Below are 23,535 nucleotides of genomic sequence, written 5' to 3' on the forward strand. Positions count from 1 at the left end.
ATTGTGCTGCGCATGCACAGCTCAGAGTACATTTATGGCACCATATTAAAGTGATTCCCATGCACATGCATGGCACCGACATTATCGCAGCCCAGCCACTCAAATGGCTGAACAGCGAAAAACCAGGACCAGGAAAATATGGAAGTGTCTGTGACCAGCTGAAGTGCTGACAGCATATCGCTGGGGGGCTTTGTTTCACAGGTAAGTATCATGCCATAAACCCTCTGAGGGCGCATTAAAGAAAAAAAAATATATAGAGGAGTTACATTTTGCTTTAAATCTGTATTAAACCCAAAACCAAAAATGTAACTTCAATCAGTAGATGTGGTGGCTGCATTAGTAACACACCTCCTATTTTAGAGTGCCCCCACTCTGGACGAGGGAGGAACAAAGACATCTTTGGACAGCAGCATTGTCAGTCACTATTCCTTCCACTGACACCAACACAGGGAAACTGTTCCTTCCACTGACACCAACACAGGGAAACTATTCCTTCCACTGACACCAACACAGGGAAACTATTCCTTCCACTGACACCAACACAGGGAAACTATTCCTTCCACTGACACCAACACAGGGAAACTGTTCCTTCCACTGACACCAACACAGGGAAACTATTCCTTCCACTGACACCAACACAGGGAAACTATTCCTTCCACTGACACCAACACAGGGAAACTATTCCTTCCACTGACACCAACACAGGGAAACTGTTCCTTCCACTGACACCAACACAGGGAAACTATTCCTTCCACTGACACCAACACAGGGAAACTATTCCTTCCACTGACACCAACACAGGGAAACTATTCCTTCCACTGACACCAACACAGGGAAACTGTTCCTTCCACTGACATCAACACAGGGAAACTGTTCCTTCCACTGACACCAACACAGGGAAACTGTTCCTTCCACTGACACCAACACAGGGAAACTATTCCTTCCACTGACATCAGTGATAGGGCACTATTCCTCCTCCTACTGGCCACAGGCGCTTTGTAATTTTCTTACTCCCGCTGAACACCAAGCCTGGGACATTGTCTACACCCAATGATGCTGGGGGATTTTCTACTCCCGCTGGTCACAGTCTGAACCCCCCCCTAAAGTCTGAAGGACAGTAAACTGGCTGACACTTTATAAGCAGGTACATCAACAATTTTGTGATACAGATTTTACAGAAATAAAAGCAAACCATTGTAAGCACTCCTGTCAGTGGTAAAAAAAATTGTCTTAACCTTCTAACTGCTACATCTGCAGGACAGCTTGTCCTATTGAAAAACAAAAGACTTACTGGCAGGATGACCAGGTGAAAATAACAAATGCGCATAAAATAAATCATGAGTTGCAATATATTAAATGTTTGTTTCTGGGTTTGTTATTGCTTTAATGTATAACTAAAGGCAAACCTTTCTTGTTGGATAGAGAGGGGAGGGATTATTTGAACACCTGTTAGGCTCTTATTGCTGTCTGTGCCCTCATTATGGAGATTCACCCTCTCTATTTATCCTGTTTACCATTATCAATGAAAGTGAAAGTAAAAGAAAATCTCAAATTTTGGGTTGTCCCAATAAAAGTAGAGGGGAAATGTTCTATTGGGGACACTAGCTCTGGTGACCTGGAGTTCTCCCAAGATATTCTCTTAATTTGCAGGAAATATCTCTTACTTTCTGTTTTGTCTATGGGACAGGAAGTGAAGGTAAACTCCCCTAAAGGGACGGAGCGGGGGGAAAAAAGAAATATACAGGGGTTATAACCCTCCTTTACTCAATCAAAAAATGAAAAAAAAAGTTTTGCCTATAGTTCTACTTTAAATATTATGGGGGTGTAACTGGACATGGGCTGGTGGAGCTCAGACAGCTATGAGGTCACAACGCCATTTATTCCATGTTTAGCTGCATTGAACCCTTACATGCTGAATTACCTGCCATCCTTATACTGTGATATTTGGTCTAATTTCTGGGCTCTCACTTCAGGAATTATATTTTCTTGGCATCAGTTGATTGTCACATTTTCTGTTTCTGGTTGAATATCTGCTTGTAGACCAGTCCCAGCGATTGCATTTATCTAACAGATGCTCTTTTCAGGTCTGACACTATACACCGCGTTCCAAATTATTATGCAAATTATATTTAAGTGTCACAAAGATTAAATATTTTGTTTTTCAGTTTTTTCTCCTGGATGGCATTGTGTCTCAGGGCTCTTTTGATCACTGAAAACAATCTTGGACACTTGTGATAATTAGATTGGCCAGTGAGCCCAATTTAAGGAAAAACTACTAAAGGAGGGTGTTCCACATTATTAAGCAGAGCACCATTTTCAAGCAATATGGGGAAGAAAAAGTATTTCTCTGCTACCGAAAAGAGTGAACTAGTTCAATGCCTTGGACGAGGTATGAAAACATTAGATATTTCATGAAAACTTAAGCGTGATCATCACACTATTAAGAGATTTGCGGCTGATTCAGAGCACAGACGGGTTCGTGCAGATAAAGGCACATTGAGGAAGATTTCTGCCAGATCCATGCATCGGATCAAGAGAGCAGCTGCTAAAATACCATTACATAGCAGCAAACAGATATTTGAAGCTGCTGGTGCCTCTGGAGTCCCATGGACATCAAGGTGTAGAGTCCTCCAGAGTCTTGCAACTGTGCATAAACCTTCTATTCGGCCACCACTAACCAATGCTCACAAGCAGAAACGGCTGCATTGGGCAGAAAAATACATGAAGACTAATTTTCAAACAGTCCTGTTCACTGATGAGTGCTGTGCAACCCTGGATGGTCCAGATGGATAGAGTAGTGGATGGTTGGTGGACGGCCACCCTGTTCCAACAAGGCTGCGACATCAGCAAGGCGGTGGTGGAGTCATGTTTTGGGCCAGAATCATGGGAACAGAGCTGGTTGGCCCCTTTAGGGTCCCCGAAGGTGTAAAGATGACGTCTGCAAAATATGTGGAGTTTATGACTGACCACTTTCTTCCCTGGTACAGAAGGAAGAACTATGCTTTCCGTAATAAAATCATCTTCATGCATGACAATGCACCATCTCATGCTGCAAAGAATACCTCTGCATCAATGACTGTTATGGGGATAAAAGGAGAGAAAGTCATGGTGTGGCCTCCATCCTCCCCTGACCTCAATCCTATTGAGAACCTTTGGAGCATCCTCAAGCAAAAGATCTATGAGGGTGGGAGGCAGTTTACATCCAAACAGCAGCGCTGGGAGGCTATTCTGACATCTTGCAAACAAATTCAGGCAGAAACTGTCCAAAAACTCACAAGTTCAATGGATGCAAGACTTGTGAAGCTGCTATCAAATAAGGGCTCCTATGTTACAATGTAACGTGACCGGTTCAAATGTTTAAAAAGTTAAAATGTTGTTAAAAGTTTGATTAAAATAGCTTTTGATTTCAGTAAATATGCTGCAAACACGACAAATGACAATTTTCAGTTCTTTACAACCTATAAAGTGTTTTGAAACTTACTGTGCGGAATAATTTGGAATAGTGCATTGGAAGTTGTTTATGTTTAACAAAAATCCTGTTCTCATTAGGAGGTTTGTTCAGTAAAATTTGAATCGTACTCTTAATAGTTGATAACATGAGAATTATGCTGACTGTAATTTACATCAATTATTTAAGTAAATGAGAAAAATATCATTTGCATAATAATTTGGAACACGGTATATATGTTTTACACCGTTGTAATGAAGAGTTACATTGTATGAATTTCGTTATATTTTTCATTTTATATTATTTATATTTCAGTGAAGAGCCACATTGCATGTATTTGTCATATTTTTTAGTATTCATTATTTGGTATGAGCGCTACACTATTTATATGTATGATTAACACTGTTTTGGTATCAGTCTTTGAGTGTTGGCAGCTTTAGGCTAGGTAAACTTCCTTTTATAGGGCAGGAGGACTCCTGACCCTTTCTTTATAGTGTGCATTGTAAACAACAAATCACGGACTTGTGATATAGGGTGCGTTTTGCCGTGCAGATGCGATGACATTCCCACTAACGCTGACAGATTCTTCCACTCATGTATGTAATGCGTATTACAAATGCACCGTGTAGCAAACTGCAGACAGGCCACAGCGGCGAAGGGCCCACAGTGGTCATTATAACGCTTTCCAACCTATTAAACTGGTTTGTTTGCCTACAGTCCCTGCTGAAGAACCTGAGTAGTTAACCATCCTTGGGTTGCTGTGTTTGATGAGCTGTCACTGTATCTCCCTCCCTGTATTATTCTTTGCTGTCAGACGCTTTTCAGGCCTGTCGGCTTCTCTTCCGCCTGCTGGCCCAGGTTTGCACCTGATTTGGGCTTCTGCCCTCTGCCTCTTCTCCCAGTGAAACAACATATCATTCAAGAGGTCCCTGTGGATCTAGCCGAAATTTCATCCCTCTGTCTTGTCAGGCAGCTCTTAGATGCTTTCAGCAATATGACGGCGGCTTGTGAGGTGCTGAAATATATTGCCACTGTTTGCGGAAGATGACGGCACAGCTGCTGCTGCACACAGGAGAACCATCCTGCAGGCTCTCAAAAAGATTTTTTCTCCTTCAGCTTAATTATTCACAGGGATGACAGTGTGAATGCTGCTGGCAGCTTAGGAAAGACTGCAGAAAAACAATGTTATGGCTGAAAAATGATCAAAGCGGGGACATTTTATTAGAGTCGTTTACACATTCAGTCTTTAATGAATTTTCACTCTTCTTCTTTTATTAGTGGTTTTAATTATTTGTTTCTGAAAATTTGGTGGATTCACCAAGCTCTTAAAGTAGACCCATCTTTACATATATTAAAGCCTAAGTGCAGCCAAAATCAAAAACAGAAAAATCAGCACAAGGGAAATACAGTGAGTAGAATGTGTCCCTTGTGTTGATTCCTCTGCTGGTATGGAAAGTGAACTATGAATGGAAGACAGGTGGCTGATTGAAAGCTCCGAAACCCTCCATTCGTAGAAGCTGTAGTATGACTTCTATGACTAGTGGAGCTGGGCAGCCAGTGCAGGTTCTCTTCATGAAAGCCTGTGAAAACCCTTTCATTGTATTAACTCTTGCCACACTGGAAGCAGTGGGGGTTGGGGGTGCAGGATGGAGGAAGATGACTGCTAGCAGCAGAGGAATCAGCACAAGTGACATATATCCTAATGACTGTAAGTCATGTCCATTGTGCTGATTTTTTCTGTTTTTGTCTGCACTTTAGAGTATTTACCTCTCAAAAAGATCACAGTACTCCCCCTGACCATGCCTTCATCTGCATTTCTCTTCAGAAATACGGCTCCATCTTTGTTCAGGCATCATTCAGGGTCACCATCTACTTACTGCACTGAAATGCAGACTCAGAGATGACACAATCATGTAAATCCGGGTGTCTATGATGTTCTATATTACAAAATGTCTGACAGAGATCAGCCCCTTCTGCAGTTTCTCATCTTGACTGGCTACAAAGTTGCAGTCTGATGACTGAGGGAGGGGAGACTGAGGAAATGCTTCCTCCTGCCTGCAGCAGACAGAGGACATCATCTCAGACCAGGCAAAGTCACTATTAGCGATGGTGGCCTTTCAGGGTAAAAAAGTTTTTCTGTTTAAAAAAAAATTGTGTGTGTGTATATATATATATATATATATATATATATATATATCACCCAAAATGTACTCTCTGCTCCTCGCACAACCTCCTGCTCTCTAGCTCCCTTGTCTCCTCCTCCCGTGCTCGTCTCCAGGACCTCTCCAGAGCTTCCCCCATCCTCTGGAACTCTCTACCCCATATTATCAGACTATTGCCTACTCTGCTCACTTTTAGGCAATCTATTAAAACCTATCTCTTCAGGGAAGCCTATCCTGCCCTCAGTTAATACTGGAATATTCTACTCTTCCAACCAGTCCATCCCCTTTTACCTTTTGTTACCTTTTGTACCACTAGCCCCTCCCTCTCAGATTGTAAGCTCCCAGGATCAGAGCCCTCCTAACCCTCTTGTATGGACCTGTATTGTTGCTGTATTGTATCCCGTTATATTGTAAAGCGCTGAGCAAACTGTTGGTGCTATATAAATCCTGTATTATAATAACAGAAATAAATATATATATATGTCTGACATATATATTATTTTTTTTTTGTAATATGGATTGTGTTTTGGTGTACTGTATGCAGCCTGTTACAATCATGGCCAAAAGTATTGGCACCCCTGCCCACCTCATAAGGAAATGACGGGCGCAAGGCGGTTCTCTCGTACTCTAACCACGTGGGCACAGCTCCTCGGACACAGCGGATCACCAATCAACGGAAAGAGCCGAACATGCCAGCTCGGTCATGTGATCAGCTGTGTCCAATCACAGCTGATCGCATGTAAATAGGGAAATGATGGTTATCGGTCACGCTGACAGCTCGAGAGGAGAGGAGAGCCGGTAATCGGCATTCCTCAGAGGGGACATGTACACTGATCATTAGGGCACTGATGATCAGTGTGCCCTGATGATCAGTGTAGCCCCAGCAGTGCCACCTACCAGTGCTCATTAATGCCTCATCAATGTCACATATCAGTGCCTACCAGTGCACATCAATGCCACATATCAGTGCCCATCTGAGCTGCCTTTCAGTGTCACCTATCAGTGCCAGTCAGTGCTGCCTCATTAGCGCACATCTGTGAAAGAGAAAAATCACATATTTACAAAATTTTATAACAAAAAGTAAGAAAAAACTTTTTATTTTCAAAATTTTCAGTTGTTATTGGTTTGTTTAGCAAAAAAATGAAAAACCCAGAGGTGATTAAATACCACCTAAAGAAAGCTCTATCTGTCTCAAAAAAATGATAAAAATTTCATATGGGTACAGTGTTGCACGACCGCGCAATTGTCATTCAAAATGCGACAGCGCTGAAAGCTGAAAATTGGCCTGGACAGGAAGGGTGCATAAGTGCCCTGTAGGTGAGGGGTTAAGCATTCTCATGCTTATTTCTTTGTTTGTATTGATATGATACAAAAATGTGGAGAAACAAAAAGCCAAATCTGACACATTCCACGCAAAACTCCAAAAATGGACTGGACAAAATTATTGGCTGGAGATTAGGGCAGGTGTTGACATTTCCGGCTCTACTATGCTTCAAAGATGCAACTTTCAGGACTAAACAGCCTGGGAAGATCACAGAGATCTGTCTGTTATGCCTCATGTTTCACAGAGCTCTTCCGCAGACAAGCGTACTTCTGTGTTTAGGTTGCAGTGACATTTTTCACCGAATAATTGTACCACTTCACATAGCAAAACACTGAGCCCAGAACATAGACACATTTGGGAAGATGTTTTGGTGCGCAATGCACATTGTAGTTATCATTTCCCGTTAGTTATATTGCCATATAAGGTGCCAAACAAGCCACATGCATTATTTAAATAAGATATATTTTTAAGATGATCTATCAATGTAACCAAAATGTCTTATATCAAATTCAGTTATTTGTAGCACGCAAATGCTTGTCACAGCAATTGGTTATCACATTCACACCTGAGTCCCTGTAACACTAACGAATCACATGACATCGTGGAGGGAAAATGGCTAATTGGGCCCAATTTGGACATTGTCACTTAGGAGTGGACTCACTTTTGTTGCCAGCGGTTTAGACATTAATGGCTGTGTGTTGAGTTATTTTGAGGGGACAGCAAATACAAGCGGTAGACCCACTACGTCACATTGTAGCAAAGTGTAATTTCCAGGGGCAGACTGACAACTCATGGGGCCCCTGTGTTCTTGCCCAAACTCAAAAAAGCCTATGAAAAAGGTACCAGGGGCATCTCATGGGGCCCCCTACTGACCCCAGGCCCTCGGGCAATGCCCGAGTTTCCAAATGGTCAGTCCGCCCCTGGTCATTTCTTCAGTGTTGTCACATGAAAAGATAGAATCAAATATTTACAAAAATGTGAGGGGTGTACACACACACACACACACACACACACACACACACACACACACACACACACACACACACACACACACCACACACCACACACCACACACACACACACTGAGCCTGTTAATCAAGGTGGCAGACAACAGTGCTAGTGCATGCATGGAACAGCATGTGGTGATGAAGTTTTTTTGTGAAAGAAGGTGTAAAACCCACGGATATCTACAGAAGACTTCAAGCACAGTACGGTGATGAGATGCTCAGCCACAGTGAGACATTTTAGTGGTGTAAACATTTCAAAGATGGCCGTGCGTCCATCAGTGACGATCCCGGCCGCGGTGGTTCCCAGCCCACAGAAAGTCATTCCTGTGAATATTCAGCATGTGGAACACCTGATCCTGGATAATTGATGCATAACCTGTTATGAAATTACACAAGAGACAACTCTTTCTATGGGAATGGGAAACACAATCATTCACGAATGTCCTAGGATGGTTCAGGTGTACTGACAAATTTTTTCATGCTGAAGCTTTCCATGCATTAATTAAGCACTGGGTATAAATGTAGCAGGGGAGTATGTCGAAAAATAAATGCAGTTTTTACTCCTTGTATGTGTGTGTTTGTATATGTATGTATGTGTGTGTGTGTATATATATATATATATATATATATATATATATATATATCTCTTCTTAATAATAAATCTTAACCCTTTCGCTGTCAGATGTTTTTGCATTTTTTGCACACATGTTCAAAAAAATTCTTTTAGGCCTGAAGTTTATACAGAACCCCCAAACATTATATGTTTTCTGAAAGCAGACCTGATAAGAGAATAAAATAGTGGTAGTTCTTATTTTTTCTCATACGATGTTACCACAAAGGTCTAGGAAATGCAAAATTTCCGTATAAAACACAATAAAGTGAGTTCTAGACTAAACAAACACAATAATACACCAGACTACCACCTGACAGGCAGGAGTCTGCCTGTCAGTTTTATACACAATCCCAGTGGCTGCAGCTCCCAGATCATGTATAAAACCCCTTGCTGTCAGGTCTGTATGACATACGGGCCTGACGTTGAAAGGGTTAATGTAGACTATAGCTTAATCCGTAAGCAACAGTGACTCATCACAACCAATAAGATATCTTTTTATAACAGAGGTGATTGTAAACTGAAACCCACAGGGTTACTGTGCTTGCTTTACTTAATGTAGTTGTGAACTTACAATGTTCTAGGCACTTTCTAATACAGTCATAACTATGCATGCACCATAACTGCTTGGGCTTAGTTTTAGATATAATTTCTTACCTTTTCTACAAGGGTAAAGTTCTGTCAAGTGATAATGCATCTCTTCTTCCTAAAATTGGGGGGCAGGGTTACAGGACACTGTGCAGACACATGGGATGTGTGTATTCCATAGTCAGTTCAGACTGAGGCAAGATATACAGGCTGTGCTTTGGGGGGGGTTCAAGAGGCAGGCTGTAATTGGGAGGATATGTGTGCCAGAGGTAGGCTGTGATTGGTCGGGGGGCAAGGGGTAGCTAGACAGACTACCTAATGCAGGCATTTGCTGTGTGTCTGCACAGTGTCCTGAATCTCTGAATGGCTAGCCAAAACATAAACCACCTAACAGATCAGAATCTGTGCTTTGTGTGGTCAGTTTAGAACAAAGGTGACTGGCCAGGATCAACCAGGTACTTCAGATGGAAGATCTGCATGAAAATGATAGACTATGATTTATAAAATACACATATGTGAACACACACATAGGAAACAATATTTAAGGTAGCATACATTTTAATAACGCTTTTTTGTGATTTCATATTAAAATGTGTATGTTTAATAATAATGAACTCTGCACGAGGAATCCCTCAATATCGTTTTCCATTTTAAAGTAAAGTTTGCTACGCAGTAGTCATTGCTCTTACACAACAGAGATGCAATCCTGTCTTGTACGACTTCAGGGAGTTTGGGCTTTTCACATTTGACATCACGCACATGTCAACATACCAGAACAACGTTCAGAGCTCTGCCAATTCCTGAGAAAACAGAGGAGGGATGCAACATTCCTCTGCTTGGCACTACCCAATGGTAGAAATTAAACCACATTGCCCACACACAAGCCTTAGAATAGAAGGCAGCTGTGTTCATCAAAGGGCTTGCAGTATACTCTGTTTCTGATGTGTCGTGTCCCATAACGTGTCCAGCTACCCTTTTATAGGTCTTCACTGAGAACCACAAGCATGAGGCATTAAATGACAAAGTCCATGTGTGGCATTGTGAGAATGATGCGCTCAGGAGTAGCAAACCCATTTGTTTTTGCAACCTAGTCTGGAAGTACGAGTGAAGTTTGCACTAGTATTAACCACATATCAGCGCACAGCTGATATTCAGAAACCCGGAGGAGCCAATCATTTCTCAAGAAAAGCTGGGTGGTTTATGTGAATATTGTGCCAGTTAAAATAAAGCCTCCTTTCTGATTCATTATATTTATATCTTGTGACACATTTTGCGCACTCCAGACTTGCTTAGACTGTTTCAAAATTAGAAGTATTAACAGAGCTGGTGTGATGGATGAAGTGAGACTCAAAGCTGGACTGTGACTATAGTGTGAACGCTTTGTCTACTGAAGATTCCGGTGGAGAGAAGCAGCTGCTATATTTAACACATCAATATTCTCTTACCAAAAAACGGTTTCTGAGAGTTTCTTTGAGATCCCAGAATCCAGATCAGAGTCTCCTAATATAATTTTGTGTTGACACCTGAAGCACCTCGAGACATCAGTGGTGAATCCTAATTCTAGCATCCTTAAGGTGGGAATACATGATTAGAAAATCGACCAATCGGTCTTCCGATGACTGAAAGGCATTCATTCGTTGGTTGAAATCGTGGCCCACATTAACCAATCTAAAAAAATTGTTTGTTGGGCAATACGTAGTGTTGATGTCTTCCCTACAAGTGGAAGTGATGCGGTGTGTGTGTGACCTTGTAGCCACGCCCTTCAGGCCAGAACGAGCGATATACACAACGATTACCAGCAATGAGTATAATATCATTTATTACATGACCTATATCAGCAATGGGCAAACTACGGCCTGCGGGCCGTATACGGCCCGGCGGACCTTTTAATCCAGCCCGCGGAGCTAGGCTCCCACTAGGCTCCTCTCACAGTCCGCCCTGAAGACCGGTGTAGCATGAAAATCTGTCTCCTATGAGGATCTGTCCCCCTCGATGTATCTGCGCATGTGCCGGAGATCGCCGATCGGCTGCTAATGCCTGAAACTGGCACATGCGCAGATACGTCGAGGGGGACAGATCCTCATAGGAGACAGATTTTAATGCTACACCGGAGCGGCGCGGGAACACGGCGAGAGGAACGCGCGGAGCAAAGGTAAGTGAATTGACATAGGGGAGACTTGGGGACTTAATATGGGGAATGAATTACTATAGGGGTGATGAATTACTATATGGGGGATGAATTACTATATGGGGGATGAATTACTATAGGGGGGATGAATTACTATAGGGGGGATGAATTACTATATGGGGGATGATTTACTATATGGGGGATGAATTACTATGGGGGATGAATTACTATAGGGGGGATGATTTACTATAGGGGGGATGAATTACTGTGGGGGATGAATTACTATATGGGGGATGAATTACTATGGGGGATGAATTACTATATGGGGGATTAATTACTATGCTTACTATGGGGGAATATTACTATACTTACTATGGATGACACATACACATCATTCATCTACTCTTGGTCTGGCCCCCGGGTCCAATATATGAACCCATTGCGGCCCTCAAGTCAAAAAGTTTGCCCACCCCTGACCTATATGCATAAATAGTGACACATAAAATATAATCTGCAGAATTCTGGCTTCATTATCTCATTAGGCCAATTTGCTTTTAACATTTGGATTTTTCGTTTGTGTTTATGAAGATTCCTTGGACATAAACATCCGGGTCATCTTCTGTTTCTGCTCATGCGTGATAGCGCTTGATAGATTTTTTTCATACGACCGTCATACCACCGTATAGAAAATGGGTCGTTCGTATGTGAAACGACAAAATTTTTCACTGTTGTTCAACTGGATTTTTTTGTTCACAATATCATTATCTGTTAAAACATCCTGCTCACCAACAAAGAGAAAATCGTTCCATCAGTGGTTCCGCAAAAATTTTTTGTACAATTTTGTTATCGTGTGTACAGGGCATAAGGCTAGTATAATGGCTTGTAAAGTTCGTCAAATGCAGCTTGCTTTCAGGTGCATTAGGCTTGCATTTGAGATCACTCTGAGATGCTTCTGACTTCCATCCGAACTCCTTTACAAGTGCAGTTGACTTTTTTCTGAAGTTGCATTTAACTGTTTGAAGCTGTTCTTGCATTTCCATTGTAAGGGGAGAAAAACTATTTTGACACAAAAAGCCATTTAGTGACTTAATGTCCCTCAAAATGTTCAGTTATTGAGTTTGATGTAAAAACCCTTTTAGCTTACAGAATGGCTGAGGAGCTGCTGAGGGTTAGAAGTACAGCTTATCCACAATGACGAATGAAATGCCCTGAATACTTTATACATAAACCCTTTAGAAAGGAAAAAAGCAGTTGAGTATTAATCAGCCGGCAATGACAGCAGATTTGATGTGCAGGTGCTATGGAAATGTCAAATAAATTATTCTGAAACATAATGTGGGATCCTGAATTTCTGTTCAAAGATTCCAATGAGATTTAGTGTATCTGTTCTGAAATATATTAAACACTTTTGATCTTAGAAATAAAACTGCTATTTTTCTCTTCATACCACAGATTAGTTATCTATTTCTGAAACTCTGTGTAGCCATACACCTGCTGGGGGTCATAGAATAGACCATCTCACTGGGCACATGGGTGTGTACATATGAGTTGTTCTCTACAGACTGTTTTGTATTGGTGGAAATCTGCTTCCCATCTGTGAAGGTTCTAAGCTCTACCACCTCAGGCTTTTCATATTTTCCAAAATTCAGTTTGCTTTTTTTAGTTTTTGGAAAAATGTAACATTTCAGCTTAAGGTTCATTATTGATCTGAAATGTTCATCTTGCTTGGACCATTTGGGCTTTTTTCACACTTGCGGCATTGACTACCACCCTTCCTGAAAAACGATCTGCAGTAGATTGCTTTTTAGAGGACAGTGAAAGGGGGTAAACTTAGTTTTCAATGCTGTTTTACAGTGCAGTGTTATGAAGGTTTTATAGGTGAAATATTTGGCCACTTTCATCTTACATTCATAGTGGATAAATTGCATATCTGAAGGTCAGGTGAGATTGACCCAAAACCATTATAGCATCCCTTTAATAGCCAAACAATGAATCATGTGACTGCAGCTCTATACATAAAACATACAGATGTAATCAACGGGTCAAGTTGTTATTTGACCAAACATCAGATTAGGGGCCAAACCTAAGCAACAACTGACCAAGGAATATTTGTTGGTGCAGAACGTGGTTGATGACTCAGAAGCTTCTGACCTCAGGGGACTTCACATATTTCATTCTATGGAGTTTACATTGAATGGCGCACAAATCATCCATGACTAGCAGTTTTGTGGGTGAAAACCCGTTGTTATTGATAAGAGGTCATATTAGCTTTCCTAAAAACCACCCTTTACAAATGTGGAACAGAGAAGGCTGTGTATGAATACAAAACATGTATGGTGATGAGCTACAGCAGCAAAAGACCACACTGAATTTTGCTAGGAACAGGGAAATGAGGCTGCACTGGGTACCTAATCACAAAACTTGCAGACTGAATATTGGAAAAATGCTGCCTGCTCTGATGAATCAACCTGAAGATGGAGGGTTAGTTTAGCATACACAGTTTTTATTCTTTGTTTTAAGGTGGTACAGAAGGCGCATAGCACAAACTTATGGCCTACAAGCAGTTAGAGCAAAATCTAAAAGGAACATTTTAAGCATCTCTATGAATTTATTCCACAAATGTATACCTTCCTGGTATACTGTGCAAAGTGGCCACTGAATGCATTTAAGACTTGTATTTTCTTCATCTTGCAAATCTGTCTAGATTCTATCCCAGTGACTTGATGGCAGCAGTTTAATTTGATTTAGGCTCCAAATTAGCAGTGAGGGAGTGTACACAATTGGCGGCATGACATACTGAGTAATGAGGGCTGGGATGCATTGGAGAGACTGCATACTCTTCTACTGTTCTCCACAGTGCTGTTATCAAAGCCACATAAGAAATCAGTTTGAATAACGGCCACTCTGGGAGGATGAAACATAATACTGATCCGTTCATCACAGAGGAAGTGTTTTTAGGAATTTAATTGTAAGTATCTTTTGTATTCAGATACAAAAGAATTGTTGCTTGTTGGTGTATCTCCTTCCCTTCTAGATTGTAAGCTCCAAGGAGCAGGGCCCTCAACTCCCTCTTGTATTGAACTGTATTGTCTTCCACTATAATGTAAAGCGCTGAGCAAACCGTTGGCGCTATATAAATCCTGTATTATAATAATAATATAATAGTATCTGTGTGTACACTCCATGGATGACTATGGACTGTACTTGCACTTCCCTTAGTGTAGAAGCCAACAACTGCACTCTAATTTGGGGCAGTTAACCCATCCAGTTCCATAGAAGTGTAAAGGAAAAATTGTGAGTGGCTACACTGCTCTACCATATAGTTTGGCTGCACAGCTTGGTCTGTTAAAGAATGTAAAAAAAAATAACAGACTATAACGCTATAGTAAAATAACGCATGCAGAAACAATTGTGTAAATGTTCTGTTAACTAAGAATTGTGCGGTAGATAACTACTGTGGTAAAGTTTCCATAATGTGGTAATTACCACATTTTTTTGTGCATTATGTTATCGCACGTCCCTGTGTCGAAGGTAATTTCTGGTGGGCAGAGCCTGAATCACCTAATGAAAAAATATGGTTTATGTTACATTTTGAAATACAATCGTAAACCACATTTATGATACATGAAAAAATTAAAACGCAATGTTATATATATATATATATATATATATATAAACAAAAATATTTTTGGGGGGGAGATTCTGAATATGGCCCTTCAGATAACAGAAGAGTCACAGGTATGAGCATTGCAGAGGTGAGAAACTACTAAGAAGTTTGAAGACAGCATGGAAGTGACACACAAGGCATGGAGATTATAGGTAAATATATAATTTATTGCACAATTACTCATTGACTCACCAAGTAGCCAGCCACCATGAAATATTCCCTTCTCATAATTTTCATAAATTTGAGACTGCTGTAGTATATGGGTGTTGTGTACAGATCCAGGGAAACCAGTCACCACATCATGGGTCAACAGTTGGGTGTCACACACCACCTGAATGTCCATAGAATGATACCCTTTTCTATTCCTTTTGAGTGGGTGGGAATAGGGGGAAATGCGTACAATTGATTGCACCTATTACATTTGGGATCGACGCCATGTTGTAGAATCCTCCTTTAATTTGTTCCCACTGCTGCATGAGGGCATGTAGATGTAGTTTGGTGCAATGTGATGGAAGCCCTGTAGCACTCTTCCAAGGATCCTTTAAAAGGATGCTTGCAAAATTCTGACCACATCACTGGCAACCATCTGGTAGGATGTTTTTCTGAGAAGGTCTAGCAGTTTGGTGAAATTTCCAATCAGTTCTTATAAGTTGGTTTGTATATCTCAAAACAAAGAAATTACAGCAGTGCGATTGAAGGTATCCTCCAATAAATACCCTTGTGATGTATAAAGGAAGCATGTCCTACTTTCTCAATACTCTACTGCAGGGTATTGCTAAAGTTCACCCTTCTCCTTGTTTGTATCGTAATGCAGTAGAGATTCCCAAAACGCACCCACTGCAGGTTCCTTGATGTCTCTTGTGATATCTAATGTAACCTGTTGCTGCAATATAGACATTTACATAAATGAGGCCCATTGATAATGTAAAAATAAAAATCTTTGCTAGCATGAACATTTTGTAATTGCAATTTTAATTAGGAAACTAAAGTGTCCTTAGCATCAGCTATACAAGTTTCTGTTAAATGCAGCATGGTAAGCAATTAGTCAGTGTAACACTTCTTGTTACTTATTTCCTCTCACAGAGATCACAGTACTCCCCCTGACCATATACACACTGTGTGCACAGTTATTAGGCAAGTGAGCATTTTGACCAAATCATCATTTTCATGCATATTGTTCAACTCCAAGCTGTATAGACGTGAATGCTTATTGGATTTAAGCATATCAGGTGAAGTATATTTGTGTAATGAGGGAGAGTGTGGCCTAAGGAGAACAATACCCTATATATCAAGGTGTGCATAATTATTAGGCAGCTTCTTTTCCTCTGGCCAAATAGGCAAAAAAGAGATTTAACTGACTCTGAAATGTCAAAAATTGTAAAAAGTCTTTCAGAGGGATGCAGCACTCTTGAAATTGCTAAGATATTGGGGCGTGATCACACAATCATCAAACGTTTTGTTGCAAATAGTCAACGAGGTCCCAAGAAACGTGTTGAGAAAAAAGGACGCAAATTAACTGCCAAAGATTTGAGAAGCATCAATGTGAACTACCAGGAACCCATTATCCTTCAATGCTGTCATATTCCAGAACTGCAACCTACCTGGAGTGTCCAGAATTACAAGGTGTTCCGTGCTCAGAGACATGGCCGAGGTAAGGTAGACTGAAACCCAACCACCACTGAACAAGACACACAAGTTGAAACGTCAAGACTGGGCCAAGAAATATCTGAAGACAGATTTTTCAAAGGTTTTATGGACTGATGAGATGAGTGACTCTTAACAGACCAGGTGGACGGGCCCGTGGCTGGATCAGCAACAGGCACAGAGCTCCACTTTGACTCAGACGCCAGCAAGGTGGAGGTGGGGTACTGGTACGGGCTGGTATTATTGAAGATGAGCTAGATGGACCTTTTCGGGTTGAAGGTGGACTCAAAATCAGCTTCCAAATCTACTGCCAGTTTTTAGAAGACACTTTCTTCAAGCTGTGGTACAGGAAAAAGTTTGCATCTTTTAAGAAGACCATGATATTTATGCAGGACAATGCTCCATCACATGCATCAAAGTACTCTGCTGTGTGGCTAGACAGTAAAAGCCGTAAAGATGAAAGAATAATGACATGGCCCCCTTCCTCACCTGACCTAAACCCTATTGAGAACTTGTGGGCCCTTCCTAAACGGGACATTTGTGGTGAAGTAAAACAGTACACCTCTCTGAACAGTGTCTGGGAAGCTGTGGTTGCTGCTGCACAAAAAGTTGATCGTTAACAGATCAGAAAAAAAACAGAAACTGAATGGAAGGCTTATGACTGTTATTGAAAAGAAGGGTGGCTATATTGGTCCCTGATTTTTTTTTTTTTTTTTAAATGTCAGAAATGTTTATTTGTAAATTTTTAGTTGTTTGTTAATTATTCTCACTTTCACAGATGAAAATAAACAAGTGAGATGGGAATATTTTCATTTGTAGATCACAAATTAACTCTGCACTGTCAGTTTTAATAAATCTGCCCCATAGTGTCAGCAGGATACAAATCTTTCCACACCATGTGACGTTATGCCAAGGCAATCTTTCCCTGCCACCACATAAAATTGCACCCCGTCCCGGATGGTTAGACCCCTTATTAAAAGGAGGTCAGATGAGATCATCCCACTTTCATGGGTATCAGAATGGCCAGAATCAGACAGACTGCACACAAGGTACTCGGTGGTGACTTTAGGTTTTGTGCTGCCCTAGGCAACACAAAAATCGGACGCCCCTCCTCCCTGTCGTAGAAAGCCTGACATCAACCAACGCCCAGACCCCCCCCCCTCCGTGAAGAGAGCCTGACAGTGAACAACAACACCCCTGTCCCATCTTTCCCCCCACCTAAGAGAGCGTTTCACTAACACCCCCCCCTCGGTGACAGAGAGAAAGACACACCGTTCCAGCTCTGGACATCTCTGGGAATGACAGTCAGGCTCTGCATACACCATCAAGTAGCCCACAGCCTCTCTCAGATCCCACCTGGTCCCACGCTGCATATGTCCCTTCTTCCAGGGGGCAGTGCTACCCCCCAAAAAAATGCCGCCCCGGTTTGCCTTGTGGTAAATACGCCCTTGCTTCCATTGAAACCACTAAGCAGCTCATCCACTCCCTCATCATATCACGACTCGATTACTGCAACTCCCTCCTCACTGGCCTGCCTCGCCACAGGCTATCCCTGCTTCAGTCGATCCTGAATACGGCAGCCAGACTCATTCACCTTACCAACCACTCCGTTTCTGCCACCCCCCTCTGCCAATCCCTCCACTGGCTTCCGATTGCCCAACAGATCAAATTCAAAATCCTAACACTGACATACAAAGCTTTCCATCATACTGCCCCAAATTACATCACTGACCTTATATCCATATACCACCCAACACGCACTCTCCGCTCCTCACAAGACCTCCTTCTCTCTAGTTCCCTGGTCTCCTCCTCCCATGCCCGCCTCCAGGACTTCTCCAGGGCGTTGCCCATCCTCTGGAACTCCCTACCCCAATCCATCAGACTATCACCTACTCTCTTCACCTTTAGGCGCACCCTGAAAACCCACCTCTTCAGGGAAGCCTACCCCACCCCCTGCTAATTGCCGACCTCCTCCACTCTTTTTACCACTCCATCCCCCACAGCCATTTCCTCCTGTACCACTATCCCCTTCCTCCTAGATTGTAAGCTCGAAAGAGCAGGGCCCTCGAACCCCTCGTGTATCACATTGTATTGTTCTTGTACTGTCGCATGTACTGTCTCCCATTGTAATGTACAGCGCTGAGTGAACTGTTGGCGCTTTATAAATACTGTATAATAATAATAATAATGTGCTGGCTTGGTCATTTGAAATAGGAAAGAAGGGGGCTGGCAGGATCACCAAGAATTTAACATAGAGAACAGAACAGGATACTTTCTCATACAAGTACATGGTACAGCAGGCACAGATCAGTAATATGAAATGCTGGGATAAAATAATTCATGTTTGAGGCAGCATCTGGAAGGGTCTCATCTGCTTTTCTGTCAAGCCAAGGTGGCTTTTAAGGAGTCTCCTGAATACAGATACCACAACTGGCAGATTCTCCTCTGTGTAGGAGTTAGCTAAAGAGAGATAATATTCCGAACTGTGGAGGTTCTTCTTATCACACATAAATATTATCTCATAAAGTTCTGTGTGGCCGGGCACTGACTTCCCATTCCCAAAGAGAAAATAAAGCCAACCTTTTACATCTACCTGACAGAAAAATAGGGGGAGAAGGTGTGGGGGCTCAGTCTCATTGGTGATGTGTATACAGGCAGAGGCCTCACCATTGGGGCTTATTCACTAAAGGCAAATAGGCTGTTTATTTTGCAAGGAATGTTTTTTGTAGCTTAGTAAAAATGTTGAAGATTCATTGTCCAAAGAATGTAGGGAAAGTAAAAAACAAACAAACAGTGTTTTTACTTTCACAGGATTGGATGATGATAATTGGCAGAGCTTCTTCTCATCACTAAGCTAAGGGAAATTTACAGTCTATTTGCCTTTTTAGTAAATCAACCACCATGTGTCACTCTTATGAGCCCTGCCCATCTATGTTAACCGTAATGCTTGGTAATGTTATCCAATATTATTCCTTGGATACAATGTATCTAAATCTTCAAAAACTGTGGCTAGGAAACCTGGCCTCTGCTTTTACATTTGTAGGCAGATTATACTTTCTATTTTTGTTACATTTACTGGAGAGAAAAAAAAACATTAAAAAGCCATTTATAAGTATACAGCTTTGCGTGAGACTTGATTCTTCTCCAGATCACACATTGTAAGACAGACACGACATCCCGCCATTCTGTCCTGGGAACAGTGATCACAGCAATCACCAGGCTGCATTGTGGGAAGTTTCAGAGTGTCAAAAAGATAACCTGCTTACATGTCTACAGTCTTGGATGATTTGGTAATGAGCAGATTTTCCCTGATGTGCATATGTAATTATAAAATATTATTTTTTCTATGCAAAATAGAAAGTTTAAAGCGGTAGTAAACAGCCCAAAAAAATCTAAAAAATCTTCACCCTGCATGTTAAGAGCATAATGTACTAGTGTGCATCGCATACTAGCACATTATGAAAGGCTTACCTGAAAAGGTAAAATGCTAAACGCTAGCGCTGGCAGCAAACAGGGCCGATCCTGCTAACTCTGCGTTTCTGGGGACACTATACAAAGGAGGCACTAGTATAGTTCTGTACGTGATCAATATCTTGATCCGTACAAACACTAAACTAGTAATGGCGGTGATCCGCAACCTATAGCGTGAGTGCAATAATGTGTGGGCAATCTAACGCTAGCTGACCCTGGCTGGGTGGGGCGCTAACTAACTCTGACGTTATCTGATGTCACTAGTGGCAGGAATACAGTGATCAGTGAAAAATTCTATATACTGACACTGTACTAATGGCACTGGTTGCGTAACGAGGTGATCAAAGGGTTAATAGGGGCGATCAAAGGGTTACATTTATTAAATGTACTAATCGAACGTGTGTGTAAAATGTAGTGGTGCTTTTACTCAGTGCAGTGTTCTCACTTCTCTCCCTGGACCGACGGGTGGGGGGGCAGCGGGGGGCACAGGTGCGTTCACAAAATAGGAAGCGACGCAAGATTACATCGCTTTGCTAAGAGCTGCTGCTCGCCTGCAAAATGCGAGTAAGAAGTTGGCAAGTAGTAAAAAAAAAAAAACTCTTTAAAAAAAAAAAAAAGTAAAAAACCCCATATTAACATTGTAATACTGTGGGGGAGGGGTAATCAGGGATTTTTTTTTTTTTTTTTTTACACTTTGCTTTGCAGGATACATAAAGATCATTTCTCCTGCAATGCAAAGCTTTCTGTCAGAACCAAACTCATTCATGAATTGTCATAAATGAGTTAAGTTTTGACAGCTCAGGATAGTTATCTGTGATTGGCTGGAGCTGGTCACATGGTACAGGGTGCTGTGATCGGCCCCATGTATCATGTGACAGCTGTGGGCCAATCACAGCTCACTAGGAAGAGAAGCAGAGCTGTTGTGAATGAGATTGATTCATAACAGCTTTGCTTACATAGTGATCATGTGACTGCATAGCGATCACATGATCACCGGGTCCCGTTCACCGGGATCTTCATTCCGTTGTGTCTGCAGCAGTCGCATGTTAGTACAGCCAGAGCGACGTACGGCTACATCACTTTGCCTGTAGTTGCTGCTCTGCCGCAGTACATTGCGGGCGGGTGGGCAGCTGTTAAAGACTTACCTGCCGGTAAAAGATACAAAAGTGGGTTTACTTTTACTTTAAAGCCATAGTTCACCTTTACCAAAAAAAAAACCCCCTGCCTATGCAGGTAAGGGATGCCTGTAGATAAAAACAAAGTGTGCAGTTTTGCCCAAAGTTTAATAATTCCGTAGCCTAAACCTATAGCAAAGGCATTATTCAAGTTTGATTAAAGCTGCACAGTCTGTCAAACAGCACTGCTGGTCAAACTTGCCCATTGAGCTCAGTGTTGCTGCACTGTAAGTGCATGCAATTCCTGTGACTGCAACACAGTTGTGTGGCATTGCAGGTTTAAATATGGCAATATAGTTCCTCCTCACCACCTGACAAATGGCCTGAGAAAAGCAATCTGAACGTAGAATGCTCTTCAGAGGGAACCACAAGTCTGAAAGAGCCCTATAACATATATATTTAAAATTTTCTATGTTTCAACTGCATTTCTTATACTGTATCTGAACACAGAAATCATAGATTTTATTTGTATTTTCTGCTCATGTTCCTCTTTTGCTTCTTCATGAAATGCTGCTCCGAGTCCTGCTCAGGATGGTGTTCACAGGTACATGGGATTTGTACTGCGGCCAGGCAGCTGCACAGCACCTGTAGCTCTTGATCATTGACTCGTGTGTGTCTGACCTTTGTAATGAAATTAGTCTTCGGGCTGTCAGCACTCCCGAAAGAGATGAGTGATCCTTCTATCTGCTGTAGAAATGATCACAAGCTCCAGATACTTTTATCTTCTCCCCCATTACCCTCTAGTGCAGTATTAAAGTGAATATGCTGTCCATTCCACTCAGCGAAAGAGGCTCTGAAAATGTATCCAGTATTTTGTTCTTTTGTGTACTCACTGTCCTTCTTCAGCAAGTTGCAGCTGAATCAGGAAAAAAGATACTCTCTGACACAATAGCAGCACAATGTAAGCCATTATAGGAATGGGAGGGCGCTGATATTTTTCAGGTGTCAGTTACTGAACTGCTGATGAGTTAACTCTCCCTTTGTAAATAACAAAGACGAGATGGTGGGGTTTATATCATAATGGTTATCCACAACATCTCATTTTAAAATCATGCCCATACCATTAGAACAGACTTTTTATTTAACTATCTGGAAATGCAAAATTAATTGTGGATGCTTTAGTATTAGTTACTCATTGGTCAGGTGGAGTAAAGTAAATAAATGAGGAGAAACAACATAATGGGCTTAGCAGCAGTGTACACTCGTAATATAACTCAAAATGTATTTAGGAAATGCATGAATATATATATATATATATATATATATATATATATATATATACATTGGGGATCAAACGTTTGGGCACCCCAGCTAAAAATTTGTATTAATTGATGCCTTTTGGAGATTTTTCCATCTTTCCTTGGCTTCTTTATGCACATTAATACAAATTTTTAGCTGGGGTGCCCAAACTTTCGATCCCCACTGTGTGTATATATATATATATATTTATTAATAAACTGCAATATTTTATTGTATACAATAAAAAGCAAAACCAAAACATAAACACAAAATAACCCATTAGAAATAATAAATTTTATGTAACTGATAGTAACTAACTGTAAAGCTGATCTGGTACTTCTATTTCATGTATATACATCATACAGTAGGATAAAATTATATATCGTTTATACATATGATTTAAGAGCAAGACCCTATACCAAATAATTACTCAGTCCTTTACTAAGCCGCAAACTGGCAATTCATCACCCCTGGGTGCAAAAAAATAAGTAGTTGAAACAATGTTGCAATTAAGCTTGAGGGCAGCACAGTGGCTAAATGATTAGCACATCCGCCTGGCAGTACTAGGGTCATTGGTTTGAATCCCAACCACGGCACCACCTGTCTGGAGTTTGCATGTTCTCCATGTGTCTGCGTGGGTTTCCTCCAGGTACTCCGGTTTCCTTCCACACTCCAAGGACATGCTGGTAGGTTAATTGGCTCCTGTCTGAATTGTCCCTAGTATGTGTATGTATGAATGTGAGTTAGGGACCTTAGATTGTACACCCCTTGAGGGTTAGAGACTGATGTGAATGTACAATATATATGTAAAGCGTGGCGTAAATTGATGGCGCTATATAAGTACCATAAATAAATAAATGTCTTGTAAATGAGAAAGTTTATCAAGATGTAACTTGTGAATAATGCCCGATTATGTCAACATATGACATTAGGGACACCAAAGGATCCTTGGTGTAAGGATACAGCAGAGGGTTTAAAATAACTTCAACACAAACAAGAATTCACTGATGTAGTAACCACATGTAGCCAGGTACATACACCTGTCAGTCCTCCCTGACAATCATACAAAGCA

The 23,535-nt window shown here is 41.4% G+C and overlaps 1 protein-coding gene across 1 annotated transcript in view; it reads left to right on the forward strand.

Moving 5' to 3' along the window:
- The window catches only part of BANP (BTG3 associated nuclear protein), a 454,339-nt gene that overhangs the window by 325,497 nt on the left and 105,307 nt on the right, over nucleotides 1-23,535 (forward strand). The window lies entirely within an intron of this gene.

This window comes from Staurois parvus, unplaced genomic scaffold, assembly GCF_062004578.1.
Source record: "Staurois parvus isolate SC_StPar_1 unplaced genomic scaffold, SC_StPar_1.0 ptg000745l, whole genome shotgun sequence".
NCBI classification, from domain to species: Eukaryota; Metazoa; Chordata; class Amphibia; order Anura; family Ranidae; genus Staurois; species Staurois parvus.